Consider the following 15,394-nt stretch of genomic DNA (forward strand, 5'->3'; position numbering starts at 1 on the left):
GGGTATAAGTTGACTTGGGTATGAGTTGACTTGGGTAGGAGTTGACTTGGGTAGGAGTTGACTTGGTGGGTACGAGTTTACTTGGGTATGACTTGGGTAGGAGTTGACTTGGGTATGAGCTGACTTGGGTATGAGTTGACTCATGTATGAGTTGACTTGGGTGTTGTTTGCTTGGGTAGGGGTGGACCTGGGAATGAGTTGACTTAGGTATGAGTTGACTTGGGTATGAAATGACTTGGTGGGTATAAGTTGACTTGGATATGAGTTGACTTAGGTTAGGGGTGGACTTGGTTATGAGTTGACTTGGGTATGAGTTGACTTGGGTATGAGTTGACTCATGTATGAGTTGACTTGGGTGTTGTTTTGCTTGGGTAGGGGTGGACGTGGGAATGAGTTGACTTAGGTGTGAGTTGACTTGGGTATGAAATGACTTGGTGGGTATGAGTTGACTTAGGTATGAGTTGACTTGGGTATGAGTTGACTTGGGTGTGAGTTGACTTGGGTATGAGTTGACTTAGGTTAGGGGTGGACTTGGTTATGAGTTGACTTGGGTATGAGTTGACTTGGGTATGAGTTGACTCATGTATGAGTTGACTTGGGTGTTGTTTTGCTTGGGTAGGGGTGGACCTGGGAATGAGTTGACTTAGGTGTGAGTTGACTTGGGTATGAAATGACTTGGTGGGTATGAGTTGACTTGGGTATGAGTTGACTTGGATATGAGTTGATCTGGGTATGAGTTGACTTGGGTATCAGTTGACTTGGGTATCAGTTGACTTGGGTATGAGTTGACTTGGGTATGAGTTGACTTGGGTATGACTTGGGTATGAGTTGACTTGGGTATGGGTTAACTTGGGTATGAGTTGACTTGGGTATGAGTTGACTTGGGTATGAGTTGACCTGTGTATGAGTTGACTTGGGTATGAGTTGACTTGGGTATGAGTTGACTTGGGTATGAGTTGACTTGGGTATGAGTTGACTTGGGTATGACTTGGGTATGAGTTGACTTGGGTATGACTTGGGTATGAGTTGACTTGGGTAGGAGTTGACTTGAGTATGAGTTGACTTGGGTAGGAGTTGACTTGGGTTGGAGTTGACTTGGGAATGAGTTGACTCGGGTATGAGTTGACTTGGGTAGGAGTTGACTTGAGTATGAGTTGACTTGGGTATGAGTTGACTTGGGTAGGAGTTGACTTGGGTATGAGGTTACAGAGAAGCAAACTCTATGTCAAAAACAACATTTGGTGCCGTCGCACAGACTTGCTCCTGCCTTCGATAAAGGTGGACATACAACTTTTCAGACTTCAAGGGTGTTTGAGTGCAGTTTTAGATGTTACAGACAAGGCAGTTGCAGGCAGTTTGAGAAAATAAGTTTTAATGATAAAACGAAGATGATCACATACCTTACTAAGTTGCTGGGTTTTTTTTTATAAAGATGTTCTATTTTTTGAGGAGGTGCAATCAATGTCTGTTAATTAGTTGCTTGGTGAGTCCACTGGTTATACTGAGCAGTTACAAGTCGATGGTTCAAATTATTTGAAGCTGTTTCATCTGCAAAAATATTAAAACACCATTTACAATTAGAATGGTGATTTTTTTTTTTTTTACATCAAAGGTATAAAGATGTTATATTAAGAAAACTCAGACACATGAATTCAGAATGTTTGAATTGGAAATCATTTTTACCTGCAAAAACTTTATCCAAACACAAACCTCAAATGCTTGTTTCAAGGAGAATTCATCAAAACCAAAAGGGGGTAAGTCTTGCATTTGACCCCTCTACTCTATGCTACTGAATAAATACTGACTTTATCAAAAGACAAACCTCAAACGTTTGTTTCAAGGAGAATTCATCAAAATCACAAGAGGGTAAGCCTTGCATTTGACCCCTTTACTCTACACTACTGAATAAATACTGACTTTATCCAAACACAAACCTCAAATGCTTGTTTCAAAGAGAATTCATCAACATCACAAGAGGGTAGCCTTGCATTTTACCCCTCTACTCTAAGCTACTGAATAAATACTGACTTTATCAAAACACAAACCTCAAACGTTTGTTTCAAAGAGAAGTAAGCCTTGCATTTGTCCCCTCTACTCTAAGCTACTGATTAAATACTGACTTTATCCAAACACAAACATCAAATGCTTGTTGCAAGGAAAATTTGTCAACATCACAAGAGGGTAAGTCTTGCATTTGACCCCTCTACTCTACGCTACTGGATAAATACTGACTTTATCCAAACACAAACCGAAAATGCTTGTTTCAAGGAGATTTCATCAAAATCACAAGGGGTAGGTAAGCCTTGCATTTGACCCCTCTACTCTACGCTACTGAATAAAATTTGACTTCATCCAAACACAAACCTCAAATGCTTGTTTCAAGGAGAATTCATCAAAATCACAGGAGGGTAAGCCTTGCATTTAACCCCTCTACTCAACGCTACTGAATAAATACTGACTTTATCAAAACACAAACCTCAAACGTTTGTTTCAAAGAGAATTCACCAAAACTAAAAGTGTAAGCCTTGCATTTGACCCCTCTACTCTACGCTACTCTACTGAATAAATACTGACTTTATCCAAACACAAACCTCAAACGTTTGTTTCAAAGAAAAAAGCACAAGAGAAAAGCCGCCTTGCAAGCGCTTAGTTTCTGTGCCGGACTTTGAAGCATAGAAGGGTTGTAACTTGGAGAATGCTCGCGCACTTGCCAAAATTCCCGCTAACCCTTGAAATATGCTTAACGTAGAGCAGAATCCCTTGCTTCCACAAGCGCTGATTCTTTGCTTTTTTTCCAAAAGTAAAGATACAACTTTTGGGGGTAGTTGCGGTTAGTTTCAGATGTAACCAGCAAAATAGTTGCAGGTAGTTAGAGAACTAAACTTTTTTGATTAAAAGAAGATGCCAACATACCTTACTAAGTTGCTTGTTTTCTAGATGTTCTATCCTTAAGTAGATACAGTCAATGTCTGGTTAATTAGATGCTTGCAGAGTCCAATGGTTCATCAAGCAGTTATGGGATGATTGTCGAAACTATTTCAAGCCATCACATCTGCAAAACATTTAAAACGACAATTACAATTTATTTTGTGATTCTGTTTCATTGTATATTCATGGATTCAGATTGAACAGATTGAACACCAATTTTTGAGCTGCTAAAAAAAAAAAAAAAATATTGCAACAAAAATGTTTGGAGAGAGGCAAACTCTAAATCAACATGAAAAATCTGTGCCGTCACAAACTTTCACCTGCATTTAAAGAGATGCAAACTCAACATCTTTAAACAAACTATTTGTGCCGTCACACAGACTTTCTGTTGAGTTTGAAGAGATGCAAACTTTACATCAATTAGAACAATTTGTGCCGTCATACAGACTTTCTCCTGAGTTTGGTGAGATGCAAACTCTACATCAATAAGAAAAATCTGTGCCGTCATACAGACTTTGTCCTGAGTTTGGTGAGATGCAAACTCTACACCAATAAGAAAAATCTGTGCCGTCATGCGCACTTTCTGTTGAGTTTGGAGAGACACAAACTCTACATCAATAAGAAAAATCTGTGCCGTCATACAGACTTTCTCTTGAGTTTGGAGAGACACAAACTATACATCAATGAGAAAAATCTGTGCCGTCATACAGACTTTCTCTTGAGTTTGGAGAGACACAAACTATACATCAATGAGAAAAATCTGTGCCATCATACAGACTTACCCCTGAGTTTGAAGTCAGTTAGAAAAATCTGTGACATCATTAGACTTTATTCTGAGTTTGGAGAGACGCAAACTCTACATCAATAAGAAAAATCTGTGCCGTCATACAGACTTTCTCCTGAGTTTGGAGAGACACAAACTTTACATCAATAAGAAAAATCGGTGCCGTCATACAGACTTTCTCCTGAGTTTGGAGAGACACAAACTCTACATCAATAAGAAAAATCTGTGCTGTCATACAGACTTTCTTTTGAGTTTGGAGTTTGGAGAAATGCAAACTCGTCATCAATAAGAAAAAATCTGTGCCGTCATACAGACTTTCTCTGGAGTTTTGAGAGACACAAACTCTACATCAATAAGAAAAATCGTTGCCGTTATACAGACTTTCTCCTGAGTTTGGAAAGACGCAACCTTTACATCAACAAGTAAAATCTGTAAAATCATTAGACTTTATTCTGAGTTGGAGAGATGCAAACTCTACATCCATAAGAAAAATCTGTGCCGTCATACAGACTTACTCCTGAGTTTGAAGTCAATAAGAAAATCTGTGACATCATTAGACTTTATTCTCAGTTTGGAGAGATGCAAACTCTACATCAATAAGAAAAATATGTGCCGTCATACAGACTTTCTCCTGAGTTTGGAGTCAATTAGAAACATCTGTGACATCATTAGACTTTATTCGGAGTTTGGAGAGACGCAAACTCTTCATCAAAGAGAAAAATCTGTGCCGACATACACACTTTCTCCTGAGATTGAAGTCAATTAGAAAAATCTGTGACATCATTAGACTTTATTCTGAGTTTGGAGAGACACAAACTCTACATCAATAAGAAAACTCTGTGCCGTCATACAGACTTTCTCCTGAGTTTGGAGAGACACAAACTCTACATCAATAAGAAAAATCTGTGCTGTCATACAGACTTTCTTTTGAGTTTGGAGTTTGGAGAAATGCAAACTCGTCATCAATAAGAAAAAATCTGTGCCGTCATACAGACTTTCTCTTGAGTTTTGAGAGACACAAACTCTACATCAATAAGAAAAATCGTTGCCGTTATACAGACTTTCTCCTGAGTTTGGAAAGACGCAACCTTTACATCAACAAGTAAAATCTGTAAAATCATTAGACTTTATTCTGAGTTGGAGAGATGAAAACTCTACATCCATAAGAAAAATCTGTGCCGTCATACAGACTTACTCCTGAGTTTGAAGTCAATTAGAAAATCTGTGACATCATTAGACTTTATTCTGAAACTCTACATCAATAAGAACAATCTGTGCCGTCATACAGACTTTCTCCTGCGTTTACAGAGACACAAACTTTACATCAATAAGAACAATTTGTGCAGCCATACAGACATTCTCCTGAGTTTGGAGAGATGCAAGCTCTACATCAATAAGAAAAATCTGTGCCGTCATACAGACTTTCTCTTGAGTTTGGAGAGATGTAAACTTTACATCAATTAGTACAATTTGTGCTCTCATACAGACTTTCTCCTGAGTTTGGAGAGATGTAAACTTTACATCAATTAGTACAATTTGTGCTCTCATACAGACTTTCTCCTGAGTTTGGAGAGATGTAAACTTTACATCAATTAGAACAATCTGTGCCGTCATACAGACTTTCTCATGAGTTTGGAGAGATGCAAAAGTTACATCAATTAGAACAATTTGTGCTCTCATACAGACTTTCTCCTGAGTTTGGAGAGACGCAAACTCTACATCAATAAGAATAATCTGTGCCGTCATAAGACTTTCACCTGAGTTTGGAGAGACGCAAACTCTACATCAATAAGAAAAATCTGTGCCGTCATACAGACTTTCTCCTGAGTTTGAAGTCAATCAGAAACATCTGTGACGTCATAAGACTTTATTCGGAGTTTGGAGAGACGCAAACTCTTCATCAAAGAGAAAAATCTGTGCCGACATACAGACTTTCTCCCGAGATTGAAGTCAATTAGAAAAATCTGTGACATCATTAGACTTAATTCTGAGTTTGAAGAGACACAAACTCTACATCAATAAGAAAAATCGTTGCCGTCATACAGACTTTCTCCTGAGTTTGGAAAGATGCAACCTTTACATCAAAAAGTAAAATCTGTAAAATCATTAGACTTTATTCTCAGTTTGAAGACATGCAAACTCTACATCAGTAAGAAAAATCTGTGCCGTCATACAGACTTACTCCTGAGTTACAGTCAATTAGAAAATCTGTGACACCATTAGACTTTATTCTGAGTTTGGAGAAATGCAAACTCTTCATCAATAAGAAAAAATCTGTGCCATCATACAGACTTTCTCCTGAGTTTGGAGAGACACAAACTCTACATCAATAAGAAAAATCGTTGCCGTCATACAGACTTTCTCCTGAGTTTGGAAAGACGCAAACTCTACATCAATAAGAAAATACTGTGCCGTCATACAGACTTACTCCTGAGTTTGAAGTCAATTAGAAAATCTGTGACATCATTAGACTTTATTCTGAGTTTGGAGAGACACAAACTCTACATCAATAAGAAAACTCTGTGCCGTCATACAGACTTTCTCCTGAGTTTGGAGAGACACAAACTCTACATCAATAAGAATAATCTGTGCTGTCATACAGACTTTCTATTGAGTTTGGAGTTTGGAGAAATGCAAACTCGTCATCAATAAGAAAAAATCTGTGCCGTCATACAGACTTTCTCTTGAGTTTTGAGAGACACAAACTCTACATCAATAAGAAAAATCGTTGCCGTTATACAGACTTTCTCCTGAGTTTGGAAAGACGCAACCTTTACATCAACAAGTAAAATCTGTAAAATCATTAGACTTTATTCTGAGTTGGAGAGATGAAAACTCTACATCCATAAGAAAAATCTGTGCCGTCATACAGACTTACTCCTGAGTTTGAATTCAATTAGAAAATCTGTGACATCATTAGACTTTATTCTGAAACTCTACATCATACAGAACAATCTGTGCCGTCATACAGACTTTCTCCTGCGTTTACAGAGACACAAACTTTACATCAATAAGAACAATTTGTGCAGCCATACAGACATTCTTCTGAGTTTGGAGAGATGCAAGCTCTACATCAATAAGAAAAATCTGTGCCGTCATACAGACTTTCTCTTGAGTTTGGAGAGATGTAAACTTTACATCAATTAGTACAATTTGTGCTCTCATACAGACTTTCTCCTGAGTTTGGAGAGATGTAAACTTTACATCAATTAGAACAATCTGTGCCGTCATACAGACTTTCTCCTGAGTTTGGAGAGACACAAACTCTACATCAATAAGAAAAATCTGTGCTGTCATACAGACTTTCTTTTGAGTTTGGAGTTTGGAGAAATGCAAACTCGTCATCAATAAGAAAAAATCTGTGCCGTCATACAGACTTTCTCTGGAGTTTTGAGAGACACAAACTCTACATCAATAAGAAAAATCGTTGCCGTTATACAGACTTTCTCCTGAGTTTGGAAAGACGCAACCTTTACATCAACAAGTAAAATCTGTAAAATCATTAGACTTTATTCTGAGTTGGAGAGATGCAAACTCTACATCCATAAGAAAAATCTGTGCCGTCATACAGACTTACTCCTGAGTTTGAAGTCAATAAGAAAATCTGTGACATCATTAGACTTTATTCTCAGTTTGGAGAGATGCAAACTCTACATCAATAAGAAAAATATGTGCCGTCATACAGACTTTCTCCTGAGTTTGGAGTCAATTAGAAACATCTGTGACATCATTAGACTTTATTCGGAGTTTGGAGAGACGCAAACTCTTCATCAAAGAGAAAAATCTGTGCCGACATACACACTTTCTCCTGAGATTGAAGTCAATTAGAAAAATCTGTGACATCATTAGACTTTATTCTGAGTTTGGAGAGACACAAACTCTACATCAATAAGAAAACTCTGTGCCGTCATACAGACTTTCTCCTGAGTTTGGAGAGACACAAACTCTACATCAATAAGAAAAATCTGTGCTGTCATACAGACTTTCTTTTGAGTTTGGAGTTTGGAGAAATGCAAACTCGTCATCAATAAGAAAAAATCTGTGCCGTCATACAGACTTTCTCTTGAGTTTTGAGAGACACAAACTCTACATCAATAAGAAAAATCGTTGCCGTTATACAGACTTTCTCCTGAGTTTGGAAAGACGCAACCTTTACATCAACAAGTAAAATCTGTAAAATCATTAGACTTTATTCTGAGTTGGAGAGATGAAAACTCTACATCCATAAGAAAAATCTGTGCCGTCATACAGACTTACTCCTGAGTTTGAAGTCAATTAGAAAATCTGTGACATCATTAGACTTTATTCTGAAACTCTACATCAATAAGAACAATCTGTGCCGTCATACAGACTTTCTCCTGCGTTTACAGAGACACAAACTTTACATCAATAAGAACAATTTGTGCAGCCATACAGACATTCTCCTGAGTTTGGAGAGATGCAAGCTCTACATCAATAAGAAAAATCTGTGCCGTCATACAGACTTTCTCTTGAGTTTGGAGAGATGTAAACTTTACATCAATTAGAACAATCTGTGCCGTCATACAGACTTTCTCATGAGTTTGGAGAGACACACAAACTTTACATCAATTAGAACAATTTGTGCTGTCATACAGACTTTCTCATGAGTTTGGAGAGATGCAAAAGTTACATCAATTAGAACAATTTGTGCTCTCATACAGACTTTCTCCTGAGTTTGAAGTCAATCAGAAACATCTGTGACGTCATAAGACTTTATTCGGAGTTTGGAGAGACGCAAACTCTTCATCAAAGAGAAAAATCTGTGCCGACATACAGACTTTCTCCCGAGATTGAAGTCAATTAGAAAAATCTGTGACATCATTAGACTTTATTCTCAGTTTGGAGAGATGCAAACTCTACATCAATAAGAAAAATCTGTGCCGTCATACAGACTTTCTCCTGCGTTTACAGAGACACAAACTTTACATCAATTAGAACAATTTGTGCAGCCATACAGACATTCTCCTGAGTTTGGAGAGATGTAAACTCTACATCAAATAGAAAAATCTGTGCCCTCATACAGACTTTCTCCTGAGTTTGGAGAGACGCAAACTCTACATCAATAAGAAAAATCTGTGCCGTCATACAGACTTTCACCTGAGTTTGGAGAGATGTAAACTTTACATCAATTAGAACAATTTGTGCTCTCATACAGACTTTCTCCTGAGTTTGGAGAGATGTAAACTTTACATCAATAAGAAAAATCTGTGCCGTCATACAGACTTTCACCTGAGTTTGGAGAGATGTAAACTTTACATCAATTAGAACAATTTGTGCTGTCATACAGACTTTCTCATGAGTTTGGAGAGATGCAAAAGTTACATCAATTAGAACAATTTGTGCTCTCATACAGACTTTCTCCTGAGTTTGGAGAGACGCAAACTCTACATCAATAAGAAAAATCTGTGCCGTCATACAGACTTTCACCTGAGTTTGGAGAGACGCAAACTCTACATCATTAAGAAAAATCTGTGCCGTCATACAGACTTTCTCCTGAGTTTGAAGTCAATCAGAAACATCTGTGACGTCATAAGACTTTATTCGGAGTTTGGAGAGACACAAACTCTACATCAATAAGAAAAATCTGTGCTGTCATACAGACTTTCTTTTGAGTTTGGAGTTTGGAGAAATGCAAACTCGTCATCAATAAGAAAAAATCTGTGCCGTCATATAGACTTTCTCTTGAGTTTTGAGAGACACAAACTCTACATCAATAAGAAAAAATCTGTGCCATCATACAGACTTTCTCCTGAGTATGGAGAGACGCAACCTTTACATCAACAAGTAAAATCTGTAAAATCATTAGACTTTATTCTGAGTTGGAGAGATGCAAACTCTACATCCATAAGAAAAATCTGTGCCGTCATACAGACTTACTCCTGAGTTTGAAGTCAATTAGAAAATCTGTGACATCATTAGACTTTTTTCTCAGTTTGGAGAGATGCAAACTCTACATCAATAAGAAAAATCTGTGCCGTCATACAGACTTACTCCTGAGTTTGGAGTCAATTAGAAAAATCTGTGACATCATTAGACTTTATTCTGAAACTCTACATCAATAAGAAAAATCTGTGCCGTCATACAGACTTTCTCCTGAGTTTGGAGTCAATTAGAAAAATCTGTGACATCATTAGACTTTATTCTGAAACTCTACATCAATAAGAAAAATCTGTGCCGTCATACAGACTTTCTCCTGCGTTTACAGAGACACAAACTTTACATCAATTAGAACAATTTGTGCAGCCATACAGACATTCTCCTGAGTTTGGAGAGATGCAAGCTCTACATCAATAAGAAAAATCTGTGCCGTCATACAGACTTTCTCTTGAGTTTGGAGAGATGTAAACTTTACATCAATTAGAACAATTTGTGCTGTCATACAGACTTTCTCATGAGTTTGGAGAGACACACAAACTTTACATCAATTAGAACAATTTGTGCTGTCATACAGACTTTCTCATGAGTTTGGAGAGATGCAAAAGTTACATCAATTAGAACAATTTGTGCTCTCATACAGACTTTCTCCTGAGTTTGGAGAGACGCAAACTCTACATCAATAAGAAAAATCTGTGCTGTCATACAGACTTTCACCTGAGTTTGGAGAGACGCAAACTCTACATCAATAAGAAAAATCTGTGCCGTCATACAGACTTTCTCCTGAGTTTGAAGTCAATCAGAAACATCTGTGATGTCATAAGACTTTATTCGGAGTTTGGAGAGACGCAAAACTTCATCAAAGCGAAAAATCTTTGCCGACATACAGACTTTCTCCCGAGATTGAAGTCAATTAGAAAAATCTGTGACATCATTAGACTTTATTCTGAAACTCTACATCAATAAGGAAAATCTGTGCCGTCATACAGACTTTCTCCTGCGTTTACAGAGACACAAACTTTGCATCAATTAGAACAATTTGGGAAGACATACAGACATTCTCCTGAGTTTGGAGAGATGCAAGCTCTACATCAATTAGAAAAATCTGTGCCGTCATACAGACTTTCTCCTGAGTTTGAAGTCAATCAGAAAAATCTGTTACGTCATAAGACTTTATTCGGAGTTTGGAGAGACGCAAACTCTTCATCAAAGAGAAAAATCTGTGCCGACATACAGACTTTCTCCTGAGATTGAAGTCAATTAGAAAAATCTGTGACATCATAAGACTTCATTCGGAGTTTGGAGAGACGCAAACTCTACATCAATAAGAAAAATCTGTGCCGTCATACAGACTTTCTCATGAGTTTGGAGAGACACAAACTCTACATCAACAAGAAAAATCTGTGCCGTCATACAGACTTTCTCATGAGTTTGGAGAGACACAAACTCTACATCAATAAGAAAAATCTGTGCCGTCATACAGACTTACTCCTGAGTTTGAAGTCAATTAGAAAATCTGTGACATCATTAGACTTTATTCTGAGTTTGGAGAGATGCAAACTCTACATTAATAAAGAAAAATCTGTGCCGTCATACAGACTTACTCCTGAGTTTGAAATCAGTTAGAAAAATCTGTGACATCATTAGACTTTATTCGGAGTTTGGAGAGACGCAAACTCTTCATCAAAGAGAAAAATCTGTGCCGTCATACAGACTTACTCCTGAGTTTGGAGAGACACAAACTCTATATCAATAAGAAAAATCTGGCCGTCATACAGACTTTCTCCCGAGTTTGGAGAGACACAAACTCTACATCAATAAGAAAAATCTGTGCCGTCATACAGACTTTCTCATGAGTTTGGAGAGATGTAAACTTTACATCAATAAGAAAAATCTGTGCCGTCATACAGACTTTCTCATGAGTTTGGAGAGATGTAAACTTTACATCAATACGAACAATTTGTGCTCTCATACAGACTTTCTCCTGAGTTTGGAGAGATTTAAACTTTACATCAATTAGAACAATTTGTGCTCTCATACAGACTTTCTCATGAGTTTGGAGAGATTTAAACTTTACATCAATAAGAAAAATCTGTGCCGTCATACAGACATTCTCATGAGTTTGGAGAGATGTAAACTTTACATTAATACGAACAATTTGTGCCGTCATACAGACTTTCACATGAGTTTGGAGAGATGAAAACTTTACATCAATTAGAACAATTTGTGCTCTCATACAGACTTTCTCCTGAGTTTGGAGAGACGCAAACTCTACATCAATAAGAAAAATCTGTGCCGTCATACAGACTTTCTCCTGAGTTTGGAGAGACGCAAACTCTACATCAATAAGAAAAATCTGTGCCGACATACAGACTTTCTCCTGCGTTTACAGAGACACAAACTCTACATCAATAAGAAAAATCTGTGCCGTCATACAGACTTACTCCTGAATTTGAAGTCAATTAGAAAATCTGTGACATCATTAGACTTTATTCTGAGTTTGGAGAGATGCAAACTCCACATCAATAATAAAAATCTGTGCCGTCATACAGACTTTCTCCTGAGTTTGGAGAGGTACAAACTCTACATCAATAAGAAAAATCTGTGCCGTCATACAGACTTACTCCTGAGTTTGGGATTTGAAAGTGAATTAGATAAATCTGTGACATCATTAGACTTTATTCTGAGTTTGGAGAGAGATGCAAACTCTACATCAATAATAAAAGTCTGTGCCGTCATACAGACTTTCTCCTGAGTTTGGAGAGATGTAAACTTTACATAAATTAGAACAATTTGTGCTCTCATACAGACTTTCTCATGAGTTTGGAGAGATTTAAACTTTACATCAATAAGAAAAATCTGTGCCGTCATACAGACATTCTCATGAGTTTGGAGAGATGTAAACTTTACATCAATACGAACAATTTGTGCCGTCATACAGACTTTCACATGAGTTTGGAGAGATGAAAACTTTACATCAATTAGAACAATTTGTGCTCTCATACAGACTTTCTCCTGAGTTTGGAGAGACGCAAACTCTACATCAATAAGAAAAATCTGTGCCGTCATACAGACTTTCTCCTGAGTTTGGAGAGACGCAAACTCTACATCAATAAGAAAAATCTGTGCCGACATACAGACTTTCTCCTGCGTTTACAGAGACACAAACTCTACATCAATAAGAAAAATCTGTGCCATCAACAGACTTACTCCTGAATTTGAAGTCAATTAGAAAATCTGTGACATCATTAGACTTTATTCTGAGTTTGGAGAGTTGCAAACTCCACATCAATAATAAAAATCTGTGCCGTCATACAGACTTTCTCCTGAGTTTGGAGAGGTACAAACTCTACATCAATAAGAAAAATCTGTGCCGTCATACAGACTTACTTCTGAGTTTGGGATTTGAAAGTGAATTAGATAAATCTGTGACATCATTAGACTTTATTCTGAGTTTGGAGAGATGCAAACTCTACATCAATAATAAAAGTCTGTGCCGTCATACAGACTTTCTCCTGAGTTTGGAGAGATGTAAACTTTACATAAATTAGAACAATTTGTGCCGTCATACACCCTTTTTCTGAGTTTGGTGAGATGCAAACTCTACACATCAATAAGAAAAATCTCTGCCGTCATACAGACTTTCTCCTGAGTTTGAAGTCAATTAGAAAAATCTGTGACATCATTATTCTGAGCTTGGAGAGATGCAAACTTTACATCAAAAAGAAAAATCTGTGCCGTCATACAGACTTTCTCCTGAGTTTTGAGAGATGCAAACTCTTCCTGCATTTCAAAGAAAGTTAGACTGAGCGAGCTTATTTTGTATTTCCGTGTGTACAAGTTAAAATACAACTTGTCAGACTTTGAGGGCAATTGCAGCAGGCTGTTTGAGAACTTAACTTTTGTTTAAAAAAATTAAGACGACATACCTTGCTAAGTTGCTTGTATTCTAGATGAGGAGGTGCAATCAATGTCTGTTTAAGTAGATGCTTGCAGAGTCCACTCATTCATCGAGCAGTTACAGGTTGATGGCTAAAACTATTTAAAGTTGCCATATCTGCAAAAAATTTAAACAACATTTACAAATTTGTACATTCATGGTTTGAGGATCATACAAAGAAGCCTCAGTAACATGAATTGCTTTAAAGGCAGTGGACACTATTGGTAATTATCAAAGACTAGCCTTCACAGTTGGTGCATCTCAACATATGCATAAAATAACTAAACCTGTGAAAGTTTGAGCTCAATCGTCGTCGAAGTTGCGAGATAATAATGAAAGAAAAATAAACCCCATGTCACACGAAATTGCGTGCGTTTAGATGGTTGATTTCGAGACCTCAAGTTCTAAATCTGAGCTCTTGCAATCAAATTCAGGGAAAATTACTTCTTTCTCGAAAACTATGGCACTTCAGAGGGAGCCGTTTCTCACAATGTTTTATACCATCAACCTCTCCCCATTACTCGTCACCAAGAAAGGTTTTATGCTAAAAATTATTTTGAGTAATTACCAATAGTGTCCACTGCCTTTAATTGGAAACAAGTTGGAAACAAGTTTTTAACTTGCAAAAATTTCTCCTGAGTTTGGAGAGATGCAAACTGTAGCTCACTAAGAATGATCTGTGTTGTCATACAGACTTTCTTTTGAGTTTGGAGAGACAGAAACTCTACGTCAATAAAAAAAAATTGAGCATTCACAAAGACTTTCTTCCGAGTTTAAAGAGATGAAGACTCTAAATCAACCAGAAAATTCTGTGCCGTCACACAGACTTTCTTCCAAATTTGGAGAAACACAAACTCTTAATGACACAAGTGTCTTGACTCAAACCAGCACACTGCTGATGTGAAACACCACAGCTTAAGGAAGGTCATCTTATCCCTGTAGGTAATTGTTTGGCACTTTTATCTTTGTTGGTGCAAACAAGTTCAACACAACTACATGCCTTTTATTGCTGACATACAGACATTAAAGGCAGTGGACACTATTGGTAATTACTCAAAATAATTATTAGCATAAAACCTTTCTTGGTGACAAGTAATGGGGAGAGGTTGATGGTATAAAACATTGTGAGAAACGGCTCCCTCTGAAGTGCCATAGTTTTCGAGGAAGAAGTAATTTTCCATGAATTTGATTTCGAGACCTCAGATTTAGAACTTGAGGTCTCGAAATCAACCATCTAACACACACAACTTTGTGTGACAAGGGTGTTTTTTTCTTTCATTATTATCTCGCAACTTCGATGACCGATTGAGCTCAAATTTTCACAGGTTTGTTATTCTATGCATATGTTGAGATACACCAACTGTGAAGGCTAGTCTTTGCCAATTACCAATAGTGTCCACTGTCATTAAACATGCTAAGTTTAGGATCTCAACATACCTCAGACAAGCAATCCCACATACTACTATCCAGTTGTCCATGATAGGTAATGCCCATCAATCAGTCGTCATCATCATCATCATACTCTAATCCGTCATGGGGGATGAAGAGCCGCCCAACCTATGCGGGTTGATGCAGGTTGCCACAGCGGCTGTGCCTGAGACTCGAGGTCTGCTTCCAGCTGACACATCCAGGTGTTAAGAGGTCGGCCTCTTGGTCTCTTCCAGGCTGGGCTGGGGCGAGATTATTCCAACGATTGGATAATCTGAAGAAAAAACAAAATACAGTGTCCTAAACATTGGGGGTAAGGAGGGGGGGTTGACGTGGGTCTTCACTGGGGGGAGGGGGGGGGGCATGGCCGGTTTTCACTGGGGGGAGGGGGGAGGTGGAGGGGGTTTAACGAGGGCAGG

At 37.8% G+C, this 15,394-nt stretch overlaps 1 protein-coding gene across 3 annotated transcripts in view; it reads right to left on the reverse strand.

The window, feature by feature from the left end:
* Nucleotides 1–15,394, reverse strand: part of LOC139936757 (cyclic nucleotide-binding domain-containing protein 2-like) — a 174,895-nt gene that overhangs the window by 12,044 nt on the left and 147,457 nt on the right. For all 3 annotated transcript variants that reach the window (XR_011786014.1, XR_011786012.1, XR_011786013.1), the window contains exons 19-22: nucleotides 14,985–15,249; nucleotides 13,537–13,664; nucleotides 2,914–3,052; nucleotides 1,401–1,548 (exon numbers count right to left, since the gene is read on the reverse strand). The gene's annotated coding sequence lies outside the window, so the exon portion shown is untranslated. The remainder of the gene's footprint in view (nucleotides 1–1,400; nucleotides 1,549–2,913; nucleotides 3,053–13,536; nucleotides 13,665–14,984; nucleotides 15,250–15,394) is intronic.

The sequence above is a fragment of the Asterias amurensis genome, chromosome 4 (genome assembly GCF_032118995.1).
Source record: "Asterias amurensis chromosome 4, ASM3211899v1".
Classification (NCBI taxonomy): Eukaryota; Metazoa; Echinodermata; class Asteroidea; order Forcipulatida; family Asteriidae; genus Asterias; species Asterias amurensis.